Raw genomic sequence first — 12,262 nt, 5'->3', positions numbered from 1 at the left:
AAAATGAGTCAGGCGTGTTGGCACGCGCCTGTAATCGCAGCTACTCGGGAGGTTGAGGCAAGAGAATCACTTGAATCCGGAGGGCAGAGGTTGCAATGAGCCAAGATTGCGCCACTGCACTCCAGCCTGGGCAGCAGAATGAAACTCTGTCTCAAAAAACAAAACAAAAAAAAATTAAAATTACTGTCACATTCAAATCAATGTAAATATACACTATTCCAACTTTTTTTTTTTTTTTGAGACGAAGTCTCACTCTGTCGCCCAGGCTAGAGTACAGTGGTGCAATCTCGGCTCACTGCAAGCTCCGCCTCCTGGGTTCTCGCTATTCTTCTGTCTCAGCCTCCCGAGTAGCTGGGACTACAGGTGCACGCCACCACACCTGGCTAATTTTTTTGTATTTTTTGTAGAGACGTGGTTTCACTGTGTTAGCCAAGATGGTCTTGATCTCCTGACCTTGTGATCCGCCCGCCTCGGCCTCCCAAAGTGCTGGGATTATGGCCACCGCGCCCAGCCACTACTCAACGTATTTCTAAGTCAAAATGATTCACAGGAATTAAGTTTTAAGGATTTGTAATAGTCTTAGGGGGAAAAATTCAAAAACGTATGCTTAACCCTACTGAAGCCATGTGAATGTGCTCTGGAGATGACGGAAATACCCCCATACTGAACATGTGTCCAGTGCTGCTGGGCATTCATCCCACCAGAGCTCTGGAGTTAGTGACCTGGCGTCTGTGATCTGCAACAGTGACCCACGGGACAATAGGGCACCAGCTCCTTCCCCCACCCAACCTTCTTAAACAAGGGTGTCTCTGCCACTAGCCAGCCATGAGTTTGACCTCTGCCTTCTTTTGCTATAACCAACATATAACCTGAAAAACTGTCCCTACCACAAACTCAAAAAGGGGAACGGGGCAAGACAGAAGGTGTGCCCTTCAGTTTCCAGTTGTGGGGAGCTGGCCCCCATTTACAAACTTCTCCACCCCAGACTCATGATCATATCACAACGCAGGAAAGGAGTTTTAAGTCATGAATATAATCCCCAAAGACCATCCACCAACTATTCCAGAAACCTGACAGAATGCCATACAGCCATTTCAAAGAAAGAAGACTAAGAATATGAAAAAAAGGTTTCAGATACAAAGTACATAAACGAAGCAGAATCCAAACCTTATAATAAGCCTTTCCTTTCCCCTATCCTAGGTCCACGGACACATCTTAAAGAGAGAGCCCTGGACCAACTCTAGCTGCCCCAGAAGATGTTCTGCCTCATGCTGGGGCACTCACAAAGGCCCCATGGAGCTGCAGGAGGAGACACAAACACAGGTTCCTGGCATCTTTACACACCATCTGATGTTGTGCTGAGGGTTGCCGGAAACACCAAGAACAAAACCTGCCCTCAAAGCTAATCAAGATAACCCTCAAGACAGGAAAACATCCAGAGTACCAAACAGAGTATGTCAGATGGAGAAGACAGGAACTGTAACAGGATTTCACCAGAGAAGGACCTTTGGCTTGGAGACAAGGAATGCCAAATCAAGGAGCGGGTGGTGTGGGTCCTCACACACATGTGGGCAAGAGGAGTTACCTGGAGGGGTGTAGACACAGTGAGGCCCTGAGCCAAACCAGAACAAAACGAAAAGAGGATCACACTGCAGATAGCAGTGGGCAATGTGGCTGGATCCCATTTCAAAATAAATGTTTATTCAGTTTGTTTCAAAGTGTATTTTTTAAAACCATTCTTCACTTTTACTAAAAGGAACCTAGCATCTCCCAGTACAGTAGCTTTCAAACTATTTTGACTATAGCCTATAATAAAAAATGCAGTTAAAACCACACCCAAGACACCTATAACACGTATTTTTAACCAAAATAAAGGTTTCGCAAAACACTCTTAGCACATGTGATGCGCTCTATTTTCTATTCAATTAAAAGATGCTAGTCTTGACCAAATAAACTGGCTGTACTACACATAAATAGATTGTACCCTACAACTAGAGAAGCACTGTCCACTTTGTTACTTTGTGAAACGCTGGCAAAAATAAAGGAAAGAGATTGTAAGCAGAATATTAAATAAAAATTATATTTTCTTAGTATAATGTCTTCCACAACATCGGGCAGATTATTTCCAGGGAAGGCCTTACAGGAAAAAAGGATAGGGAGGGAGAGTGGGAGCAGGACACACACACACACACACTCTCTCACACTCTCTCTCTCTCTCTCTCTCTCTCCTTCTTCTTTCTCTCTCTCTAATCATTTTCTGAGCCATAATTCTTAAGTTGCTTCTGCTTTCATCTGTTTCATTCTTAACATCTTCACCATTTCCTGAAAGCTGAACATTTGTGCAATACTCACCAATTTTTCCTCATGTCAACAGATTGATTTTATTCTTAATTTTGCCAGGTTTCTGAATATAAATCAGTTTCTCTCATATACTACAAGATATAGGAGCAGCCAGAGCTAGTCTCCAAACATGTTGCACATTAAAATCAACTAGGAGATTTGTTGGGCACGGCGGCTCACGCCTGTAATCCCAGCACTTTGTGAGGCAGAGGTGGGTGGATCACTTGAGGTCAGGAGTTTGAGACCAGCCTGGACAACATGGTGAAACCCCGTCTGTACTAAAAACACAAAAATGAACCAGGCATGGTGGCACATGCCCATAGTCCCAGTTACTCGGGAAGCTGAGGCAAAAGAATTGCTTGAACCTGTGAGGCAGAGTTGCAGTGAGCCGTGGTCGCACCACTGCACCCCAGCCTGGGTGACAGACCGAGACTCCATCTCAAAAGAAAAAAAAAATGTTACTATAAAATCTAGGAGGCAGGTATTCATTTTACACCTTTCAACTTTACTATAGGTTTGAAATTTTTCATAATAAAATGTTAAGAGGAAAGCTTCCCAGGTGATTAAAATGTACAAACATTATCTCAAAGTGTGGTCTCCAGACGAGTAAGTAGCCTCAGCAGCACTCCATAATTTGTTAGAAAAGCAGGTTCTCAGTCCTACCTCAGAACTACTGGACCAAAAACTGCGAGATGGGGTCCGGTAATCTATGTCTAACAAGCCCCCCAGACGAGAGGAACCACTGATAAAAATCTTGCTAGCATGCTGCAGAGAAATATGCTATGACAATCTATACTTTGGGATCCAGCTTCAACAGCATTCTAGACTGGGAAATCGGGAGATTACTTAGGCTGTAATCTTAAAGACGTAACCTGGGTGTTTCCTCAGTTATTTAATGACAGGAAGTTTACCATGACAACCTTCTAACTCTCTGATGCTACACATTTTCTCCCTGGAGTCCTAAGTGCGCTCCTTATTTGGTCTTACCACCTTCTTTCAAGACAGTCTCACTCTGTTGCCTAGGCTGGAATGCGGTGAACGTGATCTCGGCTCACTGCAACCTCCGCCTCCCGGGTTCAAGCGATCGATCCTCCTGCCTCAACCTCCCGAGTAGCCGGGACTATAGGCTCGTGCCACCATGCCTGGCTGATTTTTGTATTTATAGTAGAGACGGGGTTTCACCAAGACCAGGCTGGTCTTGAACACCTGACCTCAAGTGATCTGCCTGCCTCGGCCTCCCAAAGTGCTGGGATTACAGGCATGAGCCACTGCGCCTGACAATTACCACCTTCTGTTTCATGGTTTTTAACACGAGAGCTAATGCCAAAAGAGACAACTGCCTATTTCTCTTTCATTTTGTATTACCCAGTATATACTATCCCCAAAAATGTTAAGAGTCTAAAACACAGACTCACAGGCCATTTACTTGGTAAGCTGTGTTGGACAAAGATCATTTTATTTCAGAAAAAAAATGGCTTCATCTTTAAGGAGTTCTGCAATTACAATCAAAAGACAATCTCACTAACTATCACAGGTTCTTTATACTTCTAGGTATTTTGAGATATTAATAGTATTTGTGGAAATAATATTTTTTGTAAACTGTCATAGCAGCTTTAAAATATAGTCCACTGAGTTTTGCAGAAGCAAATTCTTTTCTTTCTGAAGATGGCACTACATGAGTAAATGCTAAGTGTTTTCACTGTTTGCATTTCTACAGACCATCTGTATACCATCCAAACATGTTAGAAAACTCATTAGAAAGCTATGAGAGGGTGTTATGGCTTGAATATTTGTCTCCCTCAAAAGTCACATTGAAATGTAATCCCCCAATGTGGCAATATTGGGGTGGGGCCTTTAAGAGGTGACTGGGCCATGAGGGCCCTGTCATCATAAATGGGTTAACCCATTCATGGATTCATAGGTAATCATGGGAGTGGGACTGGTGGCCAAAAGGAAAAGAGACATGAGTTAGCATGCTCACCCCCTCACCAGGTGATGCCCTGCACCAGGACTCTGAAGAGAGCCCCCATCAACCAGAAAGTCCCCCACCAGATGTGGTCCCTTATTCTTGAACGTCTCAGCTTCCACAAGTGTAAAAAACAAATCCCTTCTCTTTATAAATTACCCAGTTTCGGGTATTCTATTAAGAGCAACAGGAAAAGGACTGAGAGGGTCAAAATGAATTCCTTTTCTATCTCATGTCAAACAATCCAGCCAAACAAATGACAAAACATTTTGCTCTTTCCCATGTAGCTTAAGGAATATATTCTACACTCCTCTCCATTAAGACTCTTTAAGTCGAGAGCTCTCAGCGCCGCTCCCAGCCACAGCCTCCCGCGTCTCGCTCAGCTCCAACATGGCAAAAGTCTCCAGCCCTACAGAAATTGAGCGGTGCCTCGAGTCCCTGATTGCTGTTTTCCAGAAGTATGCTGGAAAGGATGGTTATAACTACACTCTCTCCAAGACGGAGTTCCTAAGCTTCATGAATACAGAACTGGCTGCCTTCACAAAGAACCAGAAGGACCCCGGTGTCCTTGACCGCATGATGAAGAGACTGGATACCAACAGTGATGGACAGCTAGATTTCTCAGAATTTCTGAATCTGACTGGTGGCCTAGCTATGGCTTGCCATGACTCCTTCCTCAAGGCTGTCCCTTCCCAGAAGCAGATCTGAGGATCCCTTGGGCCTGGCCTTCAAACCCATCCCCTTTCCTTCCAGCCTTTCTGTCATCATCTCCACAGCCCACACATCCCCTGAGCCCAGCATACCAACCACCTCATGCAGGCCCCACCTGCCAATAGTAATAAAACAATGTCACTTTTTTAAAACATGAAAAAAAAAAAAAAAAGACTCTTTAAGTCCAAAATAAAGTGAGTTCTAAGTAAAATCTGAGGTCTTGATAATGAAATATAAAGCATCAGCTAAACTAGGCCAACTTCAGGAGAGAAAAGTAAACTGAGAACCACTTACTAACCATCGAAGGCCTGCAGCTAACTCAGATAATTCATAAATGTTACCTGATATTTTAATATAACGGACTTTTAGTCAACAATAAAATCAAAACTAAAATACTACGGAAGAAAGAAGGCTCATAAATTAATGGCTGGCAGTTCTCTGTGGCACAGTGTCCACATTTACCTGTCTCAGCACCCATGACAGACCACTTAACCTGTGACAGTACAGTGATGCTTACATCAGTTTTTAAATCCATCTTAATTCAGAAGCAGTCATCAAAACTCTGCAAAAGTCCTTGCATTACTAGAAATATGTGCGAAGACCCTTTATAATTCTGAACTCTCAAAGTTAATAGTTGCAAACAGCTTCAAAACTCTTAAATTTGCAACTAACACAGAAATCAATTTGATTGGTTTATCTTCACAGCAAAGAGTAAGAGATGAAATAGCTAAATGAGTTATCCCAAGCCAAAGTTCACATTCATTCTTGCAGCAATACCCAACCTGAGGAAGCGGTGAGGCTAAAAGACACTCCACACAAAGGATCCCCCACAGGTGGCACTAGACATGCAGGAGACTCATAAGAACACTCAGCTTTTATCCAGACTTCTCCCAAAATAAACATGAAGTGACCACAAAAAAATAGGCTGTAAGGAGAAGACGAGGTGGGTTTATGTGGAAGAGACGGAACCCACCACATCAACTACAGAGCCTGCCCTGAAGAGGGCACAATGCCATGTGAGACCACGATGTGCCCATGGGGCCTCCTGGCTCCTCCTCAAGTCACCAGCCACACATGCACCAACCAGAGTGTTCCTTTCACACCTAAAAAATGTTGATGAGACGCTGACTGTGGCACAGGGCATCGTGTGAGAGAACGTCTAGTTTCATGTTATCTTATAGACTTGAAGCCAAAATGATGGCCATCATGACATTCCACTCACCCAACAGCTCAAGTGTACTGCACAGAGCCGAGACGGAGGCCAAGGGAAAAGTCTTGATTATCCAAGGGAGGTAATTCATGTCAGTCTTAAATGAGATAAGTATGGTACATACCTTACCATTTACCTTTTGTGATTATAGAATAAGCACAATCGACAAGAGTAAATGGTTTCAAAATGCAAAATATATATATATATATATATTTTTTTTTTTTTGTGCTTATCTTTTTGTCTGGAAAACTTCAAGCACAACAAAAGTAGACAGTAGAAGAATGAACCCTGTGCACCTATCACTATAGCTTGACTAATTATGAAAGCATGGCTACATCTATTTCATCTTTATTCCTAACCATACCTCTTTCCTTGTACTGAGCTATTCTGAAGCAAATTCTAGGTACACATTATGCTATCTAAAAATACTTCACTATTTGTAAGAAGCAAATACTTTTAAAATTAGTACGGTCACGTGTTGCTTGACGATGAGGACACATTCTGTGAAAGGCAATTTCATCCATGTAAGAAGCATCACATTAGACTGTACTTCCACAATCCTCAATGGTATGGCCTACTCCACACCAAGGCTACATGGTCTAGCTATCGCTGCTAGGCTACAAACCTGCACAGCATGTCAATGAACTGAGTACTGTTTACAATTTGTGTATCTACACGTACCTAAACACAGAAAACATATAGTAAAACACAATATTATAATCTTATAGGACCACCATCATATATTAGGTCCATCATGGATTAAAACATCCTTATGTGCACATAACTATACTTCCCAAACCTGGCTAAGAAGTCACTTGCCAGCTTTAAAAAAAAAAAAATACAGATTTCTGGGCCTTATCCATAGATCTATGTAGAAGTAGTACTAGAATAAGTTTGTTTTGTAATCTCTCAAGGTGAATCACCCACAGGTGGAAGAGAACTACATATTCCTTAAGTTCTAAAGGCAAAGCTGATCCTGTTTTCATTCCCTCCTAAGAGAGAAATCAGAATGTGGAAAGTGTGGCAGAAATACCAAACCAAGTGACAAATGAAGACCTAAAACACTGTCTGGTGTTAGCCTTTGAGTGGAACCAGGAGCCCAATAAATCCCAATCACCTTCTACTAAATCCCTGTAGTAGATAGAGGTTTCAGAAACTGCCGCCTTTTGAAAGCACTCAACATTTTAAAAAGGAATGAGAGCCCATAATGACCCAGCCCTTCTTTTGTATAAAAGGAACCTGAGGGTCCAAACAGATGACATGATCTGGCTCAAGATCACTAATCCTCCCAGTGTACTACTGAGGGAAATTCCTCCTGGCCCCTTAAGAAACTGCCACTCACTCACCTCACAGCTTTGCCTGTTTACCTGTCATCTTGGGCTGTTCCGGTGACCAGAACCTGGCAAGCAAGTGCACAGGACATTGCACACTGATTGGCTGGCTGGAATGCTGGGTCCATCCCCAAGCACCACCGTTTTTAAATAAGTCATCATCAAACTAAAGCACATCCATAAATACCACGTAAGACAGAAAAAAAAGATGTGTCAAACATAGTAAAAACTAAAGATGCTCAGTCCACAGCTAAGAAGCCTTAGGGAGACATGATTGAGGTCTTCACTATCTGGCTAGTCATCACTCACTAAAGCAGAAGTTACAGGGAAGAAAATGTCAGCCGACCTTCCTAACTGTGAATGGTGTAGTAAACAATGGTGGCCAGGAGGCCCTGTCACTCGGAGTTTGCAAGACAAAAGGGCAAAAGACTGGCATGAGATGCTGTGAGAGGGTGTGCTGAACTGAAACAAGAAGTTTGACTAGTTAACCTAAAATCTCCTCCTCCAATTCTAGGGTTACTTAACTCCACCAGACCAGTTTATGGTTTCTTCTCAATCTCTCTCATAGTGTAAAAAACAAAGCAAGGCTGGCAACAAAAAAGCATTTAAAAACAAGTAGGTAGTGCTTCAAACCTTCAAAAGTCATTTCGAAGTTGTTTAAGGTGAAACCTCTAGTCTTACCCATCCTTACAGAGAACTCACCTGGATTCTGGCCCAGGAGCTCAGCCACTCAAGGCACACAAGCTACACAAGGGGAGAGGCTTTCTTAAGCCAAACCCAACAGAAGATAAACAGTGACTCTCACAGTTCTCCAGAGGTTGGGCAAAAAGCATATTATAACCTACTTTATCTACCTTCTGTGCTTATCCAAAGCCTATTTTTCTTACCCTTACCATGTAAGATATGCATCTAAACATCTCCAGCAACTCTCTCCTATACTTAGTACAAATATTTACAATACATTACTAGCATATTAGTTTATACAATGAGATGTTTGCATTATATGCAAAAAGGAGGGGAACATCCTCACTAAGATGCTGACATGGTTTGCTTGTGTCCCCACCCAAAATCTCATCTTGAACTGTAATCCCCATAAACCTCAAGGAAGAGACAAGGTGGAGGTAACTGAATCATAACAGTGTTTCCCACATGCTGTTCTCGTGATAGTGAGTTCTCACAAGATCCGGCGGTTTTTAAGTGTTTGGCAGTTCCTCCTGCATTCATTCTCCCTCCTGACGCCTTGTGAAGGAGATGTCTGGCTTCCTCTTTGCCTTTCGCCATGATTGTAAGCTTCCCGAGGCCTCCCCAGCCATATGGAACCGTGAGTCAATTCAACCTCTTTTCTAAATTGCCCAGTCTCAGGGAGTTCTTTACAGCAGTAGAAGAACTGACTAATACAGATGCCGTATACTGCTACTACAATGCCAATGTTTGATGGCTGCAAGTTCAACTCAACTATGAGTGATGCTATACAACATAGAGAACATGGATAGGAAATAAATTCTGAAACCAAAATTTTAGTCCTTAGCCTTCTGAAGCCGCTTCCTCCAAAAACAATACAGGCATCCTTTAAAAAGCGTCCTCTAGCAAAGTTACGTGTAAAGTTGTATTTATGAGATAAGGGCTTTACAAACTGAAAACAATACACTCTCAAAGGAAGAACTTCCAATGTAATCCTAGTTGAAAGCTTTAAGCTAATCAGAAAATCAACTGTAACTCACGATCTTTCCATGTGTGGGGATGGGAGAATGAGGGAAAGAAAAGAAAAACGCAGACCTTTATTTACTCCTTCTCTCAAATATAAAACTAGCTAAGAAGCAAATTCCCACAAGGAACCGAATCTGTTTCCCAAAATTGGGCTATCATAAATGAAGGTAAAAGAAACAAAACGAGAAAAATGCACACAAAACTTTCAAATTCACCCTTCATCGGAGTTGCAGGGCCATAACTGGCCAATTCCAGTAGACAGATACTGTCCTAACTCAATGGTTTAAAAGCTCAAATGCACATCAGAATAATCCATAAGGTTTTGAAAACCCCAATACCCAATCCTGGGGTTGCAGCAAAGGCATCGATCTTTTTCTTTCCTCAAGTGACTGCAAATTACAGACATGGTTAGGACTCTCTGCTTTAGAGTGAGACTTTAAAGCTCCCCAAGATATACCAAGATGCACCAGAGCTGAGAGTCTCTGCCACGCTTTTCCTTCAGATTTCTCACTCCGTCTTCCTCTATTGTAAACGACGGTCAGGTTCAAGGCCCACAGGAAGGTCTCAACAGGCACTCTGTTCATCGGGTGCAGCACGAGTCAGGGAATACGACTAGCCAAAGAAGTTGCTATCAGCTGAAGATGGGCGTATTGTCTTGCTGGCTTTTACTGGGTTTAGGGGATTTGCAGGGGCTCTGCTCTAAATACTATATTTGCTAGGGAAAACACACCCTTGCTTTGTAACAATTCTTGAATTCTCAACCAATTACCACCTCCTTCTGAGCAGGTGGGTCGAAAGGCTTTAGGAAAAACAAAAAGCAGGGGCCAGGCACCAGTGACTCATGCCTGTAATAATCCCAGCACTTTGGGTGGCCAAGGCAGGTGGATCACGAGGTCAGGAGTTCAACACCAGCCTGACCAACATGATAAAACTCAGTCTCTACTAAACATACAAAAATTAGCTGGGCATGGTGGCATGTGCCTGTAATCCCAGCTACTCAGGAGGCTGAGGCAGGAGAATCGCTTTAACCCGGGAGGCGGAGGCTGCAGTGAGCCGAGATCGCGCCACTGCACTCCAGCCTGGGCGACAGAGCGACACTCTATCTCAAAAAAAAAGAAAAAAAAAAAAGCAATATACTACCCAACCCTTAACACACTACTCAAAGATATTTCAGACAGGCTATTTCCTCCAGTCTTTTTGTCCTGCCCAATCAGCTATCCCTCCTTCGCAAAACTCAGGCAATCTCCTCTTTGGAAATAGTTTTTCAAAATGCCCCAGAGAAAAAAACTGCACCTCTCCAAAGCCATTCAGAAGTGGATTTTGAATTATCAAGTCTGCTTTAAGGTATTATCTCTGTATCAATGTCTTGTATGATGTATTGACAATTACTAGTATCAGTTTTCATCCTATTTTTTAAACCTCAGAGTCTACTGACATGTTCTATAGTGGAAATTAAATTGTAAAGGCATATTTGCAAAACGGAAATGTTATTTCTCTACTTTCAAATAACTGGAAGATCTGAATTAATGCTAATAAAAATCCTATGAGTAGCACTAAATGCAATTCAGCCACAGTACAGTGCTTTGAAAGGACAAAATTTTAAATGTGGTTTTTATTAATGTGACTCATAGGAAAAATGAAGTATTAAAAATGTTATTCTCTAAAGACTGACCTGATGCAACAAAATGCAAAATGTTATCAACTGTGCCTAAACCAAAAATTCAGCAATAATTCAACTTGGTTTTCCAAATTAAGACCTACAAGAGCTAGATCTAGTAATTATTCCCCATCAAGGAAACAGTAATAAAAGATTACTTAACTTGAATATGTAAATTTTCAGAAAGCACAATCTAAAAATCTAAGAAAAATGATGAAAAGATCAGTGCCCGCTCATAAAGGGCGCTCAGTAAAAGTGTTGTATTTTGTTTTAATGAGTAAGATGAGAGAAACCCAGAGTGTCCTCAAATCATTTGAGGCAAAAATGCGAAGGTTCATTTGGCAGTCTGCTATATGCTGACATATCTTTCAGCCAGTCAGTCCCTCCACCTCACTGGGTCCTTGGAGCTTTCTCTAGGAAAAACATGGGAGATGCACAGAGGCTCTCTGAAGTTCCTTCCAGAACTATCATTCTATAGTCCCAAGACTTCAACATAAAAACCACTGACTTTTAGGAGTTCAAATCGAGCCTGGCCAACATGGTGAAACCTCATCTCTACTAAAAATACAAAAACTTTAGCCAGGTGTGGTGGTGGCAGCCTGTAATCCCGGCGACTCAGGAAACGGAGGGAGGAGAATTGCTTGAACCTGGGAGGTGGAGGCTGCAGCAGGCCAAGGTCATGCCACCGCACACCAGCCTGGGCGACAGGAGTATCAAAAACAACAACAACAACAACAACACTGACCTTACCCACTGCCCCAAAAAACACAAACACTTAAGTACAACTGTGCTCTACAAATCTCGGTCCAGACTGATTTTTTTCCTTGTTTCTTTCTCAACAGTATTTTAAAGCTTCAGACTCTTCCTACCTTCCATCCACTATTCTCTCCTGTTTTGAACTCTTTTTTTTTTTTCTTGGAGACCGAGTCTCACTCTGTCGCCCAGGCTGGACTGCAGTGGCGTGATCTCGGCTCACTGCAACCTCTGCCTCCCAGGTTCAAGCAATTCTCCTGCCTCAGTCTCCCAAGTAGCTGGGACTACAGGCGCCCGCTACCATGCCCTGCTAATTCTTGTATTTTTAGTAGAGACGGGGTTTCACCATATTGGCCAGGCTGGTCTTGAACTTCTGACCTTGTGATCCGCCCGTATCGACCTCCCAAAGTGCTGGGATTACAGCCGTGAGCCCCCACGCCCAGTGCCCTTTTTGAACTCTTATTCTCACAGTCAGGCATTTGAATTTTCTATTCCAACAACGACACTTTTTACTGTCTGCTTTCCTAGGTACAAGAGAGACCACATAATCAAGAACCAAAAAGCCTGCCTAAAAGTCTTTCCCCAGT

At 42.6% G+C, this 12,262-nt stretch overlaps 1 protein-coding gene and 1 pseudogene across 50 annotated transcripts in view; one reads left to right on the top strand and one right to left on the bottom strand.

Moving 5' to 3' along the window:
• The window catches only part of MAP4K4 (mitogen-activated protein kinase kinase kinase kinase 4), a 191,719-nt gene that overhangs the window by 157,125 nt on the left and 22,332 nt on the right, over positions 1-12,262 (bottom strand). The window lies entirely within an intron of this gene.
• LOC102136751 (protein S100-A11 pseudogene) lies at positions 4,644-5,193 on the top strand (annotated as a pseudogene).

The sequence above is a fragment of the Macaca fascicularis genome, chromosome 13, assembly GCF_037993035.2.
Source record: "Macaca fascicularis isolate 582-1 chromosome 13, T2T-MFA8v1.1".
NCBI lineage: Eukaryota > Metazoa > Chordata > Mammalia > Primates > Cercopithecidae > Macaca > Macaca fascicularis.
Note: the sequence above shows the minus strand (reverse complement) of the source record. Positions and strands in the feature narration are given on the sequence as shown.